Source organism: Pezoporus flaviventris, unplaced genomic scaffold (genome assembly GCF_033815535.1).
Source record: "Pezoporus flaviventris isolate CSIRO_AGI_PZ_B2104156 unplaced genomic scaffold, CSIRO_AGI_Pfla_v1 ptg000078l, whole genome shotgun sequence".
NCBI classification, from domain to species: Eukaryota; Metazoa; Chordata; class Aves; order Psittaciformes; family Psittacidae; genus Pezoporus; species Pezoporus flaviventris.
Window position 1 is genome coordinate 16,703,197 of NW_026892626.1, and position 20,223 is coordinate 16,723,419.

Here is a 20,223-nt window from a genome sequence, read left to right on the forward strand (position 1 = left end):
CATCCTGCCCTCCCATCAGCATTATTCAAGGCCAGGTTGGATGGGGCTTGGGGTAACCTGGTTTAGTGGAAGGTTAGGGTTAGGGTTTGGAACTGGATGAGCTTTAAGGTCCCTTCTAACCCAAACCATTCTATAGTTGGATGATTCCATGTCCTGATGGTGCAGAACAGGCTGCAGGACCTTGCTCAGTGTGGGACTGAGGGCTTCTGTGCTGCAGAGCAGCATTTCCCCACCTATCAGCACTTTGTACAGCACAAGACCCATAGACACGGACACACAGGCAGGATACAACTCCCAGCACTCGTTTCTATCCCTGCTCTTCTTTACAGCCCTGCAAACCCCCGCGGTGGCTCCGCAGGTCAATACCTGCAGCAGAAACACCTCTTTGCCTTCAGCAGCACGGGTTTTTGTCCCAAGACGCTATTTGCTCAGTGCATTGTGATTCCAATGCAGCAGATGGTACCAACAGCTGCCAACCCTGCTTCTTATCTGCCTCCTAGCAGGCAGCGCTGCCCCGCTCTGACCCCGAGCAGCGCTGTCACCCATGGCTGGGCTGGGTAAGGACATCCCCTGCCAGGACCCACCGTGTCACCCAGGTTGGGTATCATGGGACCCAGAGGGTGCTGGACAACCCCCCCCCCCCCCAAGGGTGCTACTGCCCCATAGCCGGGCAGAGGCTGCCCCTTAGTGTTGGGAAGGAGCACGGCGCCTGCAGCTGGGCACAAGCCACCCCTTTGCTCCTTAGGGAGGGGTCCCCAAGCTCCTACTCGCACCACTGAGCTCCCCAGCCTGCCCTAGGTACGGGTGATCCTGTTTCGGGGTGACCCCGCTAATTACTGCTAATGGGGACACCCATGAAGTCCTATACCCCCCTGCCCTGTCCCTGGGGGTGCTGGCAGACCTCACCCCTGCCAGCCCTGCATCCCCAGGCAGCTGATGAGCATCCTCGTCCCTCTGCTACCACCACCCACATCAGCCGTCATCCCGGTTTCCAGAGGCATGGACATCAGTCAAGCAGCCCCCAGCCCGTGCTGCTCCCCAGCCTGCATCCCACGTTTGGGTGATCCCAGCTGCAGCCACCCCCCTGGACACCCTCTATTTAAACAGGGTGCCTCATACTCCTCTTTCCTAGGGAATGTGGTACCCAGGGGATGCAGGATGCTGCTGCTCTCCTTGTTCTGTGTGACTCTGGCAGACCTGCTCCCCAGTTTCCCAGCTCCCAGCATCTCCTGGCTGCTGGAGCAGAGCTCACTGCCCCTTGGCCACATGGGGAAACTGAGGCAGGGCACAGCAAAGCATGGATGTGTGGTGCTGAGCTGCTCTGTGCTCCCACCACCCCAAGCACTGTCATCTCCTGCTCCTTGCCCTCATCACAGCCCAATTACAGGCAGAACGTCCTTCCCCGTGATGTTGTATTAGCTTAATAGCATTTTTCCACTCCATTTGAGAGGGGAATTTACAGTGATCTCCAATCAGGACCGCCTTGGCTGTGCCCCATGGATCACCCGGGCTCACCCTGCCCTGCTCCGGGTCCAAGTTGCTGTGGATGCCAACTGCCCTTTGGCTGCTCATCACCCCATAGTGCAAACGCCTCCATCTCCCTGCATCCTGTTTCTCAGCCCCTAAAGAGCTCGGAGCAGGCAGCATGGCTATTCCCATTCCCATGGCTCTTTCTGCCCATGCATCTCACCCCGGTGATGTTTGTGAAGCAGCTTGGGAAGAGATCCTGTACATCCTGCTTGCGGTCCTGGCTTGCAAACCCTGCTCACGCTTAGCAACCTCACTCATGGTCCTGTTTGCAGTGCCCACACGCAGCAGGGCAGGCAGAGCCCCTGCTGGGGGCAGCCCCAGCCCATTCCTGCCCTCCGGAATGCCGCAGGCTGCTGCCCCCTCCTCATCCAGAGCTGCTCTTCCCTTGCCTCTGCCACAGACGGTTCTGGGATCGCTTACCAATTAGTGTGGCCTGCTCATTAAAGCTCATTATCTGCCAGTGTGAACTTGGACGGGATCGTGCAGGCTTGGCGGGGGATCAAAACCTTCCTTCTCTCCAACTGCATCCCGCTCAGCTGCCCCCCCTGCTCTGGGAGCAGCCCCGTGGATGCAGCAGAAGGCTGGAGGATGAGATGCCGCTGCCTGTTAGAAGGGAAGAAAAGCACCCAATGGATTAAGCCAACCCCTCCCCATGGCAGGGATGGGTCGCTGCACTGCACTGGCGCTGTGATGGAGCAGGATGATGCCTGGATTCATCATCTCCCATGGTTTTCTGGGAACACACAGCGGGAGAAACAGCTGGATTTACTGTCAAACTCCACATCTCACTGTCAAGCTTACAGCCCAACAAGCCCAGACTAGTGATTTTGGAGCTGGGAGACAGCTGCAGCTACTGGCATGCCGCAAGGTCACACTTGCCAACTGGCCATGGCTTATCCTGGTGATGATTCCCTGCCTATCCAGGGAAATCAGCAGGTCCTGATCCAGCAGCTCCAGCTGCCCCCAGGTGATGCCTGAGCCCCCAGCATCTTTGCGCATCTTTGAGCATCTTTGGGTATCTTTGCGCATCTTTGAGCATCTTTGGGTATCTTTGGGCATCTTTGGGCAGCCCCAGCACTGTGTCACATCAAGCTCAGCTCTGCTCCAGGGCACAGAACCAGCAGCAATAGGGAAATACCAGCTGCCAACAGCAGAAATTAGGTTTCTTTTCCATGTGCTGTGTTGTGAGAAGGGGTTAGTCTTGGGGGTGTCCTGGCTATTTCCTCTTTTTAATTGCAAGGAGAGATGGAAAGACACAAACCTGACCCAAATCGTTCTTCTCCCATCACCTTGGTGGGTGTTTTGGTTAAATAAGGGCAAGAAAACCCAAGAGTACGTGGTTTGGATGGAAATGTCTCCAGTATTTCCACTTATGGAAGGAGATGTCACTGTGCTCAGCTGTGGTCGAGCTGGAGGGCAAAGCCCTGTGCCTCCATCCTCACTCACATCTGGGGGCACATCTGGCTTTGCTGTCATTGCCTGCATCCCAGCCTCTGCCTGACACTGGGAGGCCAGTGCCTGTTGGGGTGACATGGACCCACGGGAAGGGATGGAGCCATTGCTTTGCTGCCATGGGGGCCAGTCCTGTGCATCCTGCACCTAAAGGCAAACAAGCCAAAGCCTTTCCACGCTGGGAAAATCAACCCCAAATACAGCCTGGTTTCATAAGAACCAGAGCATGGGAGAGGCAGCAACGGCTTTCCCAGTGCTTCCTTCCCCTGTTTCCCAAAGCCGTCCTTCCCTAGGGAGTCCGCAGGTCTGGCTTTCATTAGCGACTGAGGCTGTTTTGGTGAATGGCTCTTGTCAATATTGATTAAATTCCCTCTTCCCATGTGCTGAGAAATCCCATTTCAGTCCCTTCCGTGCTACCATCCTAAAATAACCGAGTAGCAGGACCCGGTTTAACCCTTCCTTCCTCACCCCAAGGTGAAATCAGGCTCTCAGTGCTCCTTTGTTCACGGAGCCACCCAGCAACAAGACACAAACCCAAGCAGCCAGCGGAAAGCAGCTGGTCCAAGTTCAAGCCAAGCAGGCTGAGCTTGCTGGAGCCAGGGCTTTAGCACAACAAGGCCAAGCTGGGAAGGCAGCTCCTGCATCATTAACAAAATCCCCAGCAAATGCTCCCCGTGGCACCCAACCAAGCTCTCCAGGGCTGCAAACTGTGCCCGGGAGCATCTTCTTCCCCAGCTCCTCCTTGCCAGGGTGCCTTTCACCGCAGGCATCAATGTGCCTCGCGTTCCACGCCGGCCTGGATTAACTGCCTCTTTTATTGCTGCCAATTACTGGCAGCAGGGATGCCGCGGGGATGGAGCGTGCGGGATGGGTTACCACCTTCCCAGCCCTAATGATGCGAGGCTTTGCCGGCTGCAGTGCAGCCGCAGCTCCCTATGGATGCGGGGGATCAACCCCTACCCTGCTTCCCTGCACACCCACCCCCTTGCACTCCACTGCTGCAGATGGTACTGTGGGGGAGCTGCAACCCCAGGCTCTGGCACGGATTAAGGGATGTGAAGGTGATGCCCATCCATATTGACCTGGAGACCTGAGTGGGAGCAGAGGCAGCGTGGAGCTGCAGGCAGCAGGACCACACTTGGATGCTGCTGAACGCTCTGAGGCTTCACACTGCGAGAAGAATGAGCAGATAATAGGATTTTCCATCTCTTCAAAGTGCGTGCGAGCCAGAAGAGCACTGCAATGCCCTGGGAAGAGCTGCCGGGAACATCCCACCGCAGCCACAGGAATGCTCCAAGCTACAGCGCATCCCTGCAGGCAAATAGGGACCGGGGGACATGATGCTTGTGAGGGCACAAGGCTGGTGGGCACCATTGCTCCCAAGGGAAGGCAAGAGGATGCTAAACCCTGGTGATGCTACTCCAGAAGCCAAGGGGAAGTTCAGCTGCCTCCATCACGGTGCGTTTTCCAGTAGGAAAAGGAAAGCTGTGAGAGCAGACAGCGGGCTGCTCTCTGCTTCACGCTTCTAACAACCAGGGCGTGCACACATCCCCACACCAAAGGCACGAAACACACCTCCTCTTTTGCACACCTACATTGGCACCAGCCTGGGGCAGAGCATCCATCCCCAGTGCACGGTCCCTCAGCCGAGGGGGCAGCTGAGGGACCATCTGGCAGCTCGTCTGAGGAGCTCCCGCATCCCTACATCCCCGCTCCATTTCCCCTCGGATGGCTTATCAGCAGTGACTTTCCCGACAGCAATCGATAGAAAACATTTTATCACCTTCCCAGGCGGCAGGATCCTTGGAGTGGGGCTGATTCCTGTTTCTATGGTGACATCTTCCGGGCTTGTGAAAGATCTTGCCTTTCTTGGTTGTTGTTGGGTGATGGAGACGGGGGGTGGAGGGCGGCTGGTGCTATATTTTGTTGTTGTTGTAGGGTTTTGCCTTGTTCCCATTATATAGCTGTATATTTAACACCGTTTTCGGTGTAACAAGGAAGTCGACAGCCAGACAAACACAGCGCCTGCAGCTTACTCACAGCGCTGCTGCTTGCTGGGAGGGGCCCCAGGGCAGCTTTCATCCCCATAACACGCTGCAGCCTCTGAAACCTATTGAGGCTCGAATACACGTTGGTTTGGACCATCTCCTTCCTTCTCTCACCCCTCTTTCCCTTCCCATCCCTCCAGGCTTCTCCTGCCAGGCCTGGAAAAAGCCACTCACCACACAGCAGGGATGGCCTCAAGCACAAGTGACTGTAGCACAGCTTATTTTGCTTCTCAGCTCTGTTCCTTCCTCCTTCCCCTTCCTTTTTCCCTCCCACCTCCTGCTTTGGTGGCAAGGAAGGGGGTTTGTCCTGCAGCCCCTGTGCTGTTGGCTGCGGTGGCCCTGGGACCGTAGCATCATCAGGAAGTGATGCTATGGGGTTCACTTCATATCTCTGATCATTTCCCATCTCTTCCATGTAAATATCCTGGAGCTTTTGCTGAGTTATCTGCACCTGAGGGTCACACCAGCTGCCTGATTAATGTCATCATGGTTCCCTCTCATTAGAGGTCCCTTCACCTTGTGAACAGCACCATGTCCTGCTGCCTGTCCCTGCTGAAACAGCCCTAATGCTCCGGATGGAAGCATTCAGCACACAGCAACCCGAAGAGGTCAGGAAACCTGAAGGAGCACTTCCCAGTGTGACCCTGGGATGTACCATGGGAGCTGGCACAAGAGCAGGGACCAACTGGGAGAGCCGAGATGCTGCTGGATGCTCCGGTCCAGGTTGCCAGAGGTAGGTTGGAACAGCATCACCAGCTTGGCGACACTCTGCCCTCACTTCCCCATAACCATCAAGCTGCACTGCTCTATGCAGTTAATGTTTGCCAACGGCACAGCCTTCTGCATGCAGGGAAATAAAGAAACAGACCTAAACCAGAGGTTCCTTCTTGTTTTGTCATAGGAAACTCCAAAGCTCAGAAAGCTGGAACCGTGTCCTGGCGTCCTGCATCAGGCATGCACCCAATGCACTTAAAAGCAGGGCAGGAACGGCTAACGCAGGGCTGCCACCAGTGTCCCCAGCGAAGAGGAACGTGCTGCCTGTGACACGAATCACCCCCCGGTGTATTTCATCGCCATACAATGCCCTTCTCTTTGACCCCGAATCACAATTATTCCTTGTTCAGCAGTCTCGAAATACAGAATGATCCATGTGTGCATTAATGCCACGTATCAATCAGCTTCCGACGGGAAGCCAGGGAATGTTGATCCCGCATTTTACCATAAAAGGATGCCGAGCACCTCGCCCGACATTATCCTAGGGAACGGCAGCGACGATCAGCAAATCCTCTCCTGGCCATTGACAAATACTTGGATCCTCAGCTTCTCCTAATGGAAACAATCTGGCCTGTTCCTGAGAAAGGGCAAAGCGCGGAGGCCGGGAATGAGAGCAGCACGTTCCCTTCTCTCCTCCTCTCCCCCAAATCCCCTCCGCTTTGGGAAGAGCCTGCAACCCATCCCTGCTGACAGCAGCGCTGCTCGGAGGGAAGCGTGTTTGCTAGGAGGAGTGGAAGGTAATTAGGGATTTGCAAGGCTGGGCATATCCTGCACGTCTTTTTCTTCCTTTGGAGCGGAATGGGGGAGCGTTGGTGGTAAAACCAAGGAAGGAAAGGAAAACACAAGGAAGCGCTTAAAGGAATGGATCAAAACCAGACCGCATTAAATGCCTTTCCAGGTTACTGCGAGGCAGGGGGGGTGTGGGGTGTGGATGGACAGACAGCTTCCACAGTGCTACAACAGCATTAAGAGCTCTGCAAAGGCTAAAAGTCCTTGCCATGCTCCAGCTGTGAGGAGCAACACGGGCCATGGAATTAGTGCATTCCCATCCCGATCCGCTCCTGCATCCTGCTCACGGGATCGGTGTCACACAACGGGCCCACCCGACTTTCCACAAGGAACAATGGCCCGTGTGTCCCTCGGAGGCTCCTCCTGCCGCCCTCCCAACACACTCCTTGTTTTCCTTGGCCGGGAAGCGCTGGAGCAGCAGGTATTTCCTGCTGTCATCATCCGCCATTCCCGCCTGGCTGGCCCCCATGGGGGACATCCTCCCAAGGGACCTGACAAAGCAGGGATGCGCAGGGGTTTTGCTGTCCCTCGCAGGCAGGTGGCCCCGCTCCAAAGGGACACCAGCGGCTCCAAAGCATTCCCCTCCCGCTGCGCACATCCTGCTGGGAAAGCTTTCCAAGGCCCAGCTAAAACGAGGGTGAAAAACGTGCAAAACGCTGTTTTCGTTCCGTTTCCTTTGTGCGTTTCACAGGGTGTTCTGCAAACAGGGCGCTTCCGCCCAGTTTCGCTTTGGCTCTCACGTTTGGGAATAAGAGAGAGGCTTTTTCTTTCCATAGGAAAACAGGATTATGGATTAGCAGGCGGGCCGGGAGAGCCCTGAATCATGGAATGGTTTGGGTTGGAAGGGACCCTAAAGCTCAGCTGGTTCCAGCTCCCTGACTCGCACGCATGGCCATGGTGTTAGCGCTGGGGACACAAGGAAAGGAGGGGTCCTGGGTACCACCCCTCTTGGTGCTGGTGGCACACCTGAGATGCGAGCGGTTAAGCAGCCACAGCAAGGGCTTCTACCAAGTACCTGATGGAGAGGAAAAACCCAAGCAAGCATCAGGCAGCATCGGCTGCAGCCAATTTTCCTCGCTTAATGTGTTTCCTGCACTCATCCCCCTCCCTGACCTCAGCTCCTCCTTGGAGCACGTTCAGCCCCAGAGCTGAGCAACAGCCAAGGAACCAGCAGGATCGCTGCCATTTTGTCCCTCCCATGGTTTGGATCCGGAGCTCCGGCCATGGCTGCTGCAGATTCCAGTGCTCCCCATGCTGCCCCGGGGCAGGGTGAGCAAGGAGCACCCTTGGGATGGGGTGCTCTGTGCACCCAATGGGGCTGCTGCGAGTTCGGGTGTGCCACCTCCATCCTTTGCAAAGGATGCGCGTTCCAGATGGAGATGGAAACGCAGATCCAGAGGAGGATCTCAGTCCAGCTCCAAATGCAAATCCAGATGTGGGTCCCAATCCCCATCCAAATCCTGGTCTAAACGCAGACTCAGATCCAAACTCAGACCCACATGGGATCCGACCCTGATCCAATGTGGATCCAAATCCTGCCCTTAACCCGGACCCAGATCCAAGTGCAGACTCACACGGCCTCCCACCCTGACCCTGCATGGATCCAAATCCTGGTCTAAACCCAGACCCATATCCAAGCGCAGACCCGCATGGGCTCCAACCCTGAATCCATGTGGATCCAAATCCTGGTCGAAATCCAGACCCGGCTTCAAGCACAGACCCACATGGGCTCCATCCCTGATCCAGCGTGGATCCAAATCCTAGTCTAAAACCAGACCCAGATCCAAGCACAGACATACATGGCCTCCCACCCTGACCCAGCATGGATCCAAATCCTAGTCTAAACCCAAACCCAGACTGAAGCACAGACGCACATGAGCTCCAACCCTGATCCAAAGTGGATCCAAACCCTACCCCTAACCCGGACCCACGTCCAAGCGCAGACCTCCCATGCCCTCCCACCCTGACCCAGCGTCCCTCCAACCCACATCTAAGTCCTGACCCATTCCCGGTCCCCAGCACACACACACCCCCCACCACCACGGAGCCCGGGACCTCACTCCGGTGCCCACCACCCTGCCCTGACCCCGCTACGGCTGCCCATCGCTGCGTGCCCGGTCCCCAGCCACACGCGGGGGTCCCGGTGGCGCTCGGCACCGTTCGGTAGTTTCCGGCGGCGCTCGGCTCTCCCCGGCAGTGCTCGGGCGCGGCCGGCAGGTGTCGCCGCCGTCGCGGGCAGGGCCCCCGGGCGCGCGTGCACTTCCGACGGCGCTCGGTCATGCCCCCGACTTTCCTCCCCTCCCTCCCGGCGCCGCGCGGGGCTCCCGCCCGCTGACACCGCCGAGGCGGCTGCACGGCGCGGCCGAGAGCGGCGGGGCCGCCCGGGGATGGCCGCCGGGGCCGCCCCCGCCCAGCGCCGCCGCTGAGACAGCAGCGGGGCCCGGCCGCACAGGTAAGAGAGCGCCGGGTAACGGCTCCGGGCGGGCCGCGCCTGAGGCGGGCCCCGGGGTGGCGGGGGGGAGGCCGGTGGCTGCGTGCGAGCGGGGTTTGGGGGTGGGACGGGACCGGGGGGGACATGGGGGGAGCCCTCGGTGCCCCGCTTGTGTGTGCGGGGGGGGGGGGGGGGGGGCGGCGGTGCTCAGCCCGCGTTGCCTCCCCGCCTGCTTCGCGTCGCAACGGCGGCGGCCGCAGCTCCCGCTGAGCCCGCTGCGTTCGTGCTGCGGAGCGCCGGTGGCGGCCCCGCTTCGCCGCCGCGCTGCCGGCATCTTCGCTTCTTCCCTTCCTTTCCCTCTTCCCTTCTTCCCTTCCCTTCCCTTCCCTTCCCTTCCCTTCCCTTCTTCCCTTCTCTTCCCTTCCCTTCCTTTCCCTTCTTCCCTTCCCTTCCTTTCCCTTCCCTTCTTCCCTTCCCTCCCTCTGCCCAGCGCCGCGTTCCCCCCGCGCTCCCATTTACAACCAGAGCCCGTCCCCGGCTCCGTGTCCGTCTCCCCCCCCCTTCGGTGCCGTGTATGTGTCCGTGTGTACCCCCCCCCCCCCCCCCGCTCGACCACCCCATCCCGGTGACGTCACGGGGTTCAGCGAGGGGCCCCCCGGTGTGTGCACCCCATGTGTGGGGATGGAAAGGGGGGGCACTCGTTGGATTTAACCCCCCCCCCCCCATGGATAAGCCGGGCTTGGGAGCCAGGAGCCTCCCGAAGCTGTGCTGCAGCTGCTGAATTCCAGCAGAATTCCAATGTGTGTGTGTCCCCCATTCCCACCACCCCCTGGAAACAACAGCAGCCGCAGCACCATGGGAATCCCAACGTCCCAATGGAGATGCTGCATCCCCCAGCCCAGGGGTTGGCATCCCCAGGGGGTTTTGTTGGCGTCAGAGCGGGGAGATGTTGGGGTTTGATCCCCATCGCCTCTGATGGAGCTCGGTGCCATCCCTTAGACGTGACAGAAGCTCTTGTGGCCACCGATTCCTGCTTGCTGTCCCCTTGGCTGTGAGTGGAGTGGTGCCAGGGCTGGCTGCCCTCAGGTGACCTCCCAAAGTGATGGTTTGGAGGAGCAAACACAACGGTGTGGGGTTTGCATGGGAGAATGCAGGGAAGGCATCTCTGGGGTTACCGGCACCTTCTGAGGGCTCAGCCCCAGCTTGTGGGCACCCTTGAGGGCCCACGGATGGTTCTCTGCAGTGTGTGTGTTCCCTAGGGTGGCAGCTTGTGGTGGCCGGATGGGTGAGCAGCGCCGTAGTGGCTCTATGGATGTGGGTGCTGTTGCTGGGAGAAGGTGGGGGGACGACCCACAGGGCTGGCTGTGTGTGGTGCGGTCGGATGTGCAGCCGGTGATGAGAGCCCATCTCCTGGTGGCTGTCACCAGCTGATGAAAATGGACCTCGAGCTGCTGGGGGATGGAGGAGAGAAAGATGGGAAGAAGCCAAGGATGCGTTCCCCCCGAGTGCTCTTCCCTCCCCGTTCCCTGTGGGATCGAGGCACGGCGATGGTTCAGTGTGGGCTCGGAGGCTGTGCTGGGGACACCCGCATGCTGAGCAGCAGCTCTGCAGCTTGGGAGCTGTGTGAAGTTCAAGGCAGGAAGTGAGAAACACGGAAAGCACAAATAAAGACTGTGCCTGGTCGAAAGGCCCGGGGGGGGGGGGGGGGTGTGCAGGGAAGCGGCACGGTTTGGTGCTGGGGAGCATCCAGGAGTGCGTATCCTCATGCTGGGCACCGCAGACCCACCTCTCCTCTGCCGGCTCTGTCTCCTCTGCAAGCCCCAGGGAACAATTGCATACAGAGTGCTTCGTTTCAGAGCCGCCACAGTCATTTCAGAGACCTTTTAGGCAGGAAAAGTGCTCTGTAGCGTGTAATTTGAAGGCTCTGCTCTGAACCTTCCCTGTCGCTCTGCTAAATGATCCTCTGCTCTTCCAAACGTTTGCTGCCTAGAAACCAGCGGCAGTGACCTGGTTCCTGGCCTCCCTCGGTCCCTGCTCTCCCTTCGGCCCCCTGCTAAGGTGAGGGGAGGTGCAGGTTGCAAAGAGCAGCCCAAGGTTTTTATTCTGGCTTGCAGAGGGCCTCTCGCATGTCGGAGTCCCGTGAGGTTTCAGCCAGTCTTAATCATCTCTCGCCTCTGCCTGAGCTGCAGAGGTTGGCACAGCTTGCTAAAGGATTTTCCAGCCTGGAGGGGTGAGTCTTGTGAAGGCTCTATAGGAAAATCTAGGAACCCCAAGGGATTCCTCTCAAAATGGGAGGGGGGGATGCAGAACTGTGTTGTGAGGCATCCCTCAGGCTCTGCAGCTCGTGCTGGGGAAGGAGGGTTTGTTCTGCCATCATCAGAGGAAATGGCTTAACGTCGGTGTAACTGATGGGGCCACCCCGAGCTGAGCCTGGAGGTGATGGGCTATCAGTTAACCAAGGAGCCTGGTATCACCCAGGGGGTTCCTCACCCTCATCTTTCCTCTCCTGCCCATCCCAGCACGAGTTGCCCTAAAACTGCTGTCAGTTAAAGGCACACCTGCAGGAACAGAGCGAGCTGTGGGTTTCCTCTTGCCATGGGCACTGCTACCCCGCCGGATACAGGCAGGGCTTTGAGTTCTGCGTTGTGCATCAAAAGGGAAAGGATGGGGAGAAGGAGAAGCATTTGCACAGGAAGGGTTTGGCTGTCCCCCTTCGGCCTGGTCCCATGGCACAGGGCTGAGCACCGAGTGCATGTCTCTTCTTGCCTTGCTTTGGAGTTGCTCCTGGTTTCCGTCAGGGCAGGGAGAGTCCTTGTGACGGTGGATTTGTGCGTGTCACCGAGTCAGACACGTGGCCAGGCTGGAGGAAACTGTCTTGAATCCATCCTAAGGGTCTGGATCTGCAGGGCCAGGCGGATACCTGGATCTAACCTGCTCTTAAAAACAGTGGTGCTGGTAAAAACCACCCTGTCCCCAGGCGATTGCTGCCACTCACTAATGACAGACTTCCAGGGATGCTTCCGCTTTGCATCCTGTTCCCTGCAGCTGGGCACGAGGCAGAGGAAGGGCCATTTCCCTTTCCCTTTTTCACCTCTCAGAGGGATGCTCCAAAGCTACATCCCTTCTGAAGACCAGGCAGGATGCATCCAAGCTGGGGTGGAGCGGGCAGACCCATCCATCATCCTGCCATCATCTTGTCCCATTGCCTGCTTGGAAACACGCTCAAAATCCACCTGCTTGGCATCGTGTGGATTTAGGATTTCCCTCCGGAGCTGCTTGGGGATGGCTTCCACCCCGGATCTGATACGGAGGAGGAGGAAGAGGAGAAGTAGAGGAGGAGGAAAAGGAGAGAAGGAGGAGAAGGGAGGCAGATGCTGGGGTGCTGGTGTCACAGCCAAGTTCTTAGAGCCGGCTTGAAGCATCCCCCAGCCAGTAAAACCTCCACATCCCATAAAGCCAAGGGCCAGCACCATCCATGCAAGGCAGAGAGGAGCTTCCCAGGGCTGGTGGTCACCCCTGGTCCCCAGCAGGAGGGTGAGCATCGCTGCGGGGAGGCGTCCGCTTGGTTCCTGCTTGTGTTGCGTGGCCTAGTTTTGCGAGCTGGAATATGCTCAAAGCTGGGCTTTCTGAGTTGCTTTTTTTGGTTTTGTTTTGTTTTAAATGACAGCATTTCCCCTTTAAATTTACATCTCTAGCAGGGGAACACAGAGCCTGCTGAGAGAGGGAGTGTGAGACTTTTATAAAAAGAACGAGCCGGGTTTTATTATCCCTTTGAGACGAGCAGGGAAAATCTATACTGAAGGCATGAAATAGCAATAAAAATGGACTTTTTGCCAAAGCAAAATTAATTGAGTGAATCTCAGTCCTCGAGCCTGAGCTCTGAGAGGCTTATGAGCTGGATATGAACCACGCTGCCCCCCTCCCAAGGCTCTCATCCCCTGAGGAGGGGAGGCAAATCCTCCCTCTGGTCCTCGGCGCTGAGCAGCGGAGCATGGTGCGATCAGGACCCAGGAGCAAAGGAGGAATGATTGGGATAAGGGCTTCCCCAGTTGCCCTGCTGGTCACTGGAGTGAGAACCTTCTCCAGGTCAGTTGGCTTGGAGACCTGCTCCGATGGCGTGAATCTGATGCTGTGATCATTCAGCGGTCGTCACTCCAGCGGCTCTATCACCGTGTCATCGCGTCTGGATTGTGGATTTGGGGGAGTCCAACAGGAGAAAGGAAGAAAGCTGGGCACTGAGCTCCTTGAACCCACTCTAGAAGCAAGAAGAGGAACCTGCTGTCTTATCTGGCACTGAGCTCCAGCTCTGTCAAGATGCTTTCTGGGCAAAACCTTCATAGGAAACGAGCCCCCCTCCTGGGTTTTGTTCATCTGGATGTACCCGTGTGGTGGCACCGGCTCTGCTCCCCTCTTTTGGGGGGATAGGATAACAGGAGGAGCCCTCCAGACAGAGCGGCAGGGGGAAAGACAGATTCTTTTCAGCAGATGGTGCAGGGAGGACGATGCTGTATAAACCTCCCGAGTCCACCAGAGAGATGGAGATTAAACAGCGAGAGGGCTGAGAGGCAGCTCCAGGCGGGAGAAGGAAGGAGAAAAAAGGAAAATGGGGGTGGAAATAGGATTGGAGAGTGGAACTGGGGAGAGGAGCGCTGGTTTGAACATGAATCCTTCTCCCACTTGATGTCTCCCCTCTGATTCAGAAGGCCTAGGTTCTGTGCCATAAAAATATAGCCCTTTTCAATCCCTTATCTTGCAGGAGCAGAAACAATTGGCCTGCAAAGAAGGAGAAAACAATCTGCTTGACTGACAAACAAAACCACGTTTCTGCACAAAAGGAGGAGGAGGAAGAGGCAGCTGTCTGGCTGCTGCTTCGGCTTTTTCCCTTTCCCCTCCCCTCTCCTGTCCCCTTGCTGATGGTGTCGGAGCGCAGCCGCTACCCTTGCCAGCAAAACACCCTCCGTTCTGACTGGCTGGGTTCAATGTCAGGCTCCTGCAGCAAATGTCATTGTCCGCCCTGCTGTCACCAGACGTGATGGAGATGCTCGAGCCCCGTCGGGATGCTCTCCTGGGGATGGTGTGGGGAAAGGTGGTACCCTGAGCATCAGTGGGGCTGAGCCTGGCTGCTGGGAGAGGTACCATTGGGTACCAGAGACAAGAGAGAGGGGCCGAGGCCAGTGGCTCATGGTGGCTGAGCTGGGGGCAGAGGGGATGCAGGACATCCCTCACTGGGTACCTTGGGGAAGCTCAGCTGGGCTGTGGGTGATAGGATGGTATTGCAGCACTTGGGAAGCATCACTGGAGAACCCAAATGCAATTGGCAATGCTGCTGGAGCCATCTCAGAGTGAGCTCTGTGCCTTGGTTTCCCCTGCAGTCAGTGAGATAACGTGCAAGTGCTGTAAGAGAACTGGGGGGTAGAAGTGTCCTGTTCACCTCATTATCCCAGCAAATCTCTATCCCTAAAAAATCATTATGGGAATCACTGTGCTAGCCAGGTCCGTGCCGGTGGGAGGCTTTTCTAAGGGAAAGAGAAACTGATTTTTCCCATGCAGTTCTCTGACCAGGAAGAGCCGCAGTTTCCTGCCTGGAACGGCCTTCCAAAGGGACTCTGCTCCACAGGGATATCTGAAACCAGCTGAGTACCATACCCATGAACCTGGAAAAGCAGGAGGCAGGAGCAGGGTGATCTCTGCAGGGGCTGCTTCCCGCAGTGGGAATCTATGGTAAATAAAGGGGCACAAGAAGAAAACCCTGACGCTACCAGGGCAGTCTTAGTTGCTGTTGATCCAGTTGCTGGTTCCCTACTAGAATCCACTGGAAGGATGATCCCACACTGGTGGATGGTTCACTTTTCCCTGTGTTTTTCAGGAGCTGTTTCGCTCCGCAGCCAAATAACATGTAAGAAATCACAGATGCTGGGTGAGTTAATAACAAATAATGACTCTCAGTTCCTGAGTGCTTCTCTTGATGCTTCAGTCCAGGCATCTCGCAGCCAGGCTTGCCTGTGCATACTCAGCCAGGCTTGTTGAAATGCTGCTAGGAATTGAAAGAAACATCCTGAATTCAAGTGAATTCAAGAGATCCGGGCTCTGCTTTCTTACGATAGCGCAACAGAAGCTTTGGGGAATGTTTGACCTGAGACATTGGAACAATTCTTGCACCTAAAAGGCAGCATTTTCTGCATTTTCCTTTCCTCTTTCATCTCAAAGGAAGATGAGGGGACCCATCTCTCCACACGTCAAACTGCAGGCAAAGGAAGATACAAAGTGGTTCCTTCCACAACTTTGGTGTTTGACTTTCCTTCCCAGAAGGGGAAGATGCATTGTCAGCCTGTCTTGTGATCGGGCTGTACCCTTTTGTTACCCTCATAACTGTCAGATGACCAGGCTGGGGTGTAAAAAAGCTTCATCTCTACCGCTGCTGCACTGCCTTGCATGCTGTATTTGGGCAGGAAGAGGCCCAGCGTCTCCCTGCCTGTGTGTCAGAGAGGAAGAAGGTGTTATTGAAGTGGCATGGCTGGACCCTTCCATCAGTGCTGCTCGGGGACCCTTGTTCCCTTCTCAGCAGTGTCACCATACTGCATCCTCAGCATCACCTGCCCAGCCTCCCTTTGTTGGTGCCTTCTCCCAGCTCCTCCATGCGCTGCACTGGTCCCCAAGGTCCTCCAGCATCCTCTCTCCTCTACTTATTCCTGCCTTCCAAACTCTCCCTGCCTTCTCTCTTCAGCTCCTTCCTCCCAGATGAATCCTGTTGGTAGAAAAGGAAGCCTGGTGAGGGTTTGGCCCCCATGCTCAGTGCTGGTAGATGCAATGCAAACCTGATGCTGTGATAAAGTAAATCGAACCGAGATGTGGAGTTTGGCTTCTGGGCAAGAAAGACCATTCAGGTTTCAGCAGATGCCTGCTTCTCTGGTCCTGCTCTCTCTGAGAGCTCCATGGGGAGCAGCTCTTGGGGTGAAGACAGAGTTTGGCTTAGCCTAGGGCTTGAGGAGAGGTGGCCGAGACAGAGTGGGATCTGGTGAAGGCTTGGCTCTCAGCTTCAGACCCTGCAGATGTCTGGATGCTCACGGTCTCTAGCTGGTATTTCTCATTGCAGAGCCAGCATTTGGTGAAGCATCACCCCCCCCCCCCCCATGTTCTATCCAGACCTACCTGGACCCTCTCCTTCCCCTGCTGCTGCCTCCCTGCTCACTGGCCATGCACAGGAGGGGAGCAGGCATCTCCCACCCCTTCTACCAGCTGCAATCACACCATGCACATGCTCATCCTCTATGTCACTCCGCGCTAGCACCCCTTGGGATTTGGCCAGCGTGTGTCAGGGCTATGTGCCTCTTCCTCTCCAGCTGCTCTCTGCTCGGCTGCATCACCCAGAGCATCCCTTCCTCCTGCTTGGGGTTGCTTTGTACATCTGAGTTATTTTGCCCTGATTTATACTAGGTCACGGGCTTGTGGGTCCCTTGCTTGGCCATGGTAGCGCAGCCTCTTCGATTAGGTGTATTTCCAAGCATGACTTCCATCTGTCCATCAGTCACTATAGCTAATTTCTGCTGCATTTACAGCCATACAGGGGCATCCTTCGTGTGTAATAATCGCTGGTGGTGGCAGGACTGGGAGAAGGGGTCTATCCCACGTGTTTCACCTCTTCTCCAGTCACAAACAGTTTGGGATTTTTGGTAGTTGCATTAAGTATTCCAAGTGATTTCCATTTCCCCCATTGCATTCATTATCCCAAATTGTTCTCCAGATGATTTCCACAAATAATTCGCGGGTCTTTGCTCTTTGGTGGATACTCAGGCTCAAGAACAGGAGTCGTTTTAATTGGGATCTTACATCACGTGATGGCGTTTGGCTTCCCGATTGGGCAAGGCTTCATCTTTAGCCTTCAAGTTTGGGGAAGGCACTGTTGCAATTAAGAATTGGGAATTCACTTTCTTCCCATATCTTCTGCCACTTAAAATTAACAGTTTGTCTTTTTTTTTTATCCCCTTTTCCTGGCCAAACAAATCCCTGCCGGTAACTTGTTGGCAAGAAGCACATTTGGAGAATATAAACAAAAAGGTGGCACCAAAACAGCTACATTTAACATATCTAAAACCTGGAGCGATGATTCACGGTGGCTTGTTTTTGTATTATTCCCCTTGCAATAACGAGCAAAATAATTTAGCATCCTAAAAAAGTCACAGAGCAAAAGAACATTTATAGCCCTTGGTTTCATGAAGTCTGCCACCGGTGGCTCCCTGCGTGCCCAAGGAGCATCCTGTGGGCTGGCCTGTGCGTGGCGGTGAGGTGGTACCCTGCCCCGGGCTGAGGTTTGGAGGACGGAAGGACCGTGCCACCAGCCTGCCTGCCCACACTGCCTCCATCCGCCCCCGCAGCAGCAGACAAGACTCCGGTTGTCTCGCCCCAGGCAGAGGGTGACCGTAAGTGACTTGCCCAAGGTCACGCTCCAGCTCCTTGGTGCAGCTGGAAATAGCTCCAAGGTCTCCCGATCCCCCTCCTTCAGCATCCCCCTCCCAGCGAGGCGAGACGGAAAGGTGCAGAGTTCAGATGTTCTCTCTAACCCACAGCCTGGCTCCTGCCACCTCTTGTAAAACCTCCTTGGCTTTATTCTCTGCCCCTCGCCATCAGGCTGAGTCAATAGAGCCCCCCTCCTTCTATACCACGGGCTCCCATGGCATATTTATGCTTGCAGAGTGGAGCGGTGCTGTTCGTGCGGCACCCGCACACCCCGGCTGCTCGCTTCCACCAGCTGCTGCTGCCCGTTTCCCTTCAAAATAAAACCCCTCTAAAGGTACAGCAGGGACACCTTAAATGCAGAGCTGTGGCGTGCAGTTAATCATATCCTCTTAACGGGTTTATTCGCTCATTAAATATTTAAGACTCGTTTCTCTTTATCAATAGTGTGGAGGCGTGCAGGCCCCGCTGCAAAGATTGATGCACACAATAGGATCGGTGCCTTTGGATTTGTTTGAAGAGATCCGAGAGCCATTGAAAACTCAACCGAGGAGGGGTGGTTGCTGCTGATGCTGGTTTCCTCCGGTGAGGTTTCTGCCTCCTGACTGCAGTCAGGAGGTGGCAGCAGGGGAGATTTGGGGGGCACAAGCTGATGGCTGCCTCCGAATACCGCCATGGTTTGCTTTTGTAATAGCTATGCCCCTTTTTGAAGGGTGCTGAGGGCTTGGAAAGGGCCTGCTTGCGCCTGGCATGGGTATCCTGTAGTGATGAGGGTGGTCCATTGTGGAGGCGGGACCTGGCGCTGGGAGCGTGGTTGTGGAAGTGGCGTTTTGATCCATGCTTCCCTCCGCTGTCTGCGGGAAGAGCTTTGCTGTTGCGGCTCAGATGTGAATTCCAGCTCATCTGGCACTGCTCAGGAGCCCACATGCAGGTGCAACATCTGTTCTCCTCTTATTACCTGGGCTCTGCTCTTCAGGCAGGTGTAGGAGCAGTGGTGGCCTCTTTGGTTCATAGGAAGGGGTAACCAATCCCACATCATCGCCTTGATCCTGCCTCCCCATCCTTCCCATCGTCTACCTCTTTCCCACCACAGCTCACCGGCCCACATCACCATCCAGAGCATCCCATCTTCATCCAGCACCCACCATTCCCCACCCTGCCCCATGCTTGGTACCAGTCCCTCTGCAGGGGCTATGGTGGCAGATGTGTTGCTCACCCTCGGTGCAGGGAGGTGATTCCTCCCGCTGTTGTGCACCCCTCTAGCGTGTGTTCCCCAAGCTCTGCGGGGTTGTCGTCTTCTGCTGGAGCAACGGGGGGCCTCAGATGGGGCAGAGGGAGCTTGATAGCACATCTGATGCAGTTGCACAATGGGATCTGTACCCATCCTTTCACTGCCGGGGCTTGCAGGGACAGCAGGTCCTGGCACGCAGGACTCTATCACCATCTCAGCGGCCTCTGCTTAGATCAGGAGGGAACATCTCATGCCAAGACCTGTCCTCTCCAGCCTGCAGCTCAGTGTCAGAGATGGCAGCAGCTGACGCCCGTCTTTCTGCCCTCCCTGTGGCATCCTGGCAGGCTCTTCCTTTCCTTCCCATACAGCCGGACGTGCCCATTCCTAAAGCTTTCCAGAGGCACTGGGGTGGATGAGGGGGGACGAGTGGCCGCAGTGGCAATGGGCAGAGCTAGCAGCTCCGTTTTGGAGGTGTGAGAAATACCCCGGCTGGCTCATTGGCAGCGCGGAGAGCTCGGGAAGAGCTTGCATGCGTCACATACTTGCCCAAACCTCTCCTGCTTTGCAACGTGCCCGCTAAAGGAAAACATGGATCTGACAGCAATAAAACTGTCGGGCGGCTGCTGCTGCTGCTGCTGCCTTTAAAAGTTCCATGATAGCTTCTTCCCCCCCCCCCCTTCCCCTTCCCCATCCCTTTATTTTTAATAGCTAATGCATCTGTCACTACTTCCCTAATGAGCTTTCCGAAAAGGGCCGTGGGGACCTCTGCCTACCCATGCGGGCTTGGGTAGGCGCTTACTCAAGGGAGGCAGAGGGAATTCAGCTCCTTCTTTTCACCCCCATCTCCTCCCCAACCTCCTCTCGGAGGGCAGGCTGTCCAGAGGGAGGGGAAAGGCAGCAATATCCGAGGACTGGGCGAGCTGGCGTGCACCCCCTGCAATCACAGCCAATAATGACAAAAAGACGGGGCTGCTGCCAGAGATAGAGAGCTGAGCTCCAAGCGTTACAGCAATGTCACAGCCTTGGGACTGCTGCTGGCTGCTACTGGAAAGAGATTTCCTCACAACAGGCAGAGTTATAGGAAGGAGCCATTGATTGCATTAAAAAACACTCTCCCCACCTCTCTTTTTTTGGCATGGATTTTCAAGGCTGGGTATTTTTTTTTCCCTCCCTTCTTTCCATTCCCCCCCCCCCTCCTTCTCCTTCTCTCTCCATTTGCCATTGAAGTTGCGTTCAATAAAACCCATCGCCCGAGAGCGTCTGTTCGCATGTTCTCAGCAGTACAATGGGCAGAGGACTGCAGTGTGCGGAGCCTCAGCCAGCCTCACGCAGACAATGAGGGGTGGCAGAGGGGCAAGGAGGGGGCTTTTACTTTATGTTGGTTTATTTCCCCCCCACACACACACCTGCCGGCCCCCACTGCTAATTGTAATCACAAAAGGCAAATGGGAAGGGACTTGGGGGAGCAAGGCTGTGGTTCACCGGGGTCATGGTCTCCATCAGTCATTTTCCCAGCC

At 56.2% G+C, this 20,223-nt stretch overlaps 1 protein-coding gene and 1 long non-coding RNA gene across 2 annotated transcripts in view; both read left to right on the forward strand.

Annotated features, from left to right (window-relative positions):
* Window positions 1-8,890: 8,890 nt before the first annotated feature.
* RAI1 (retinoic acid induced 1) overlaps window positions 8,891-20,223 on the forward strand; it is a 69,709-nt gene continuing 58,376 nt past the window's right edge. Inside the window, exon 1 of the mRNA XM_061473728.1 lies at window positions 8,891-9,045. The gene's annotated coding sequence lies outside the window, so the exon portion shown is untranslated. The remainder of the gene's footprint in view (window positions 9,046-20,223) is intronic.
* On the forward strand, window positions 15,454-19,941 carry LOC133279654 (uncharacterized). The gene is made up of 3 exons (XR_009746941.1): window positions 15,454-16,907; window positions 17,923-18,060; window positions 19,075-19,941. It is a non-coding gene; the product is annotated as an uncharacterized LOC133279654 (long non-coding RNA).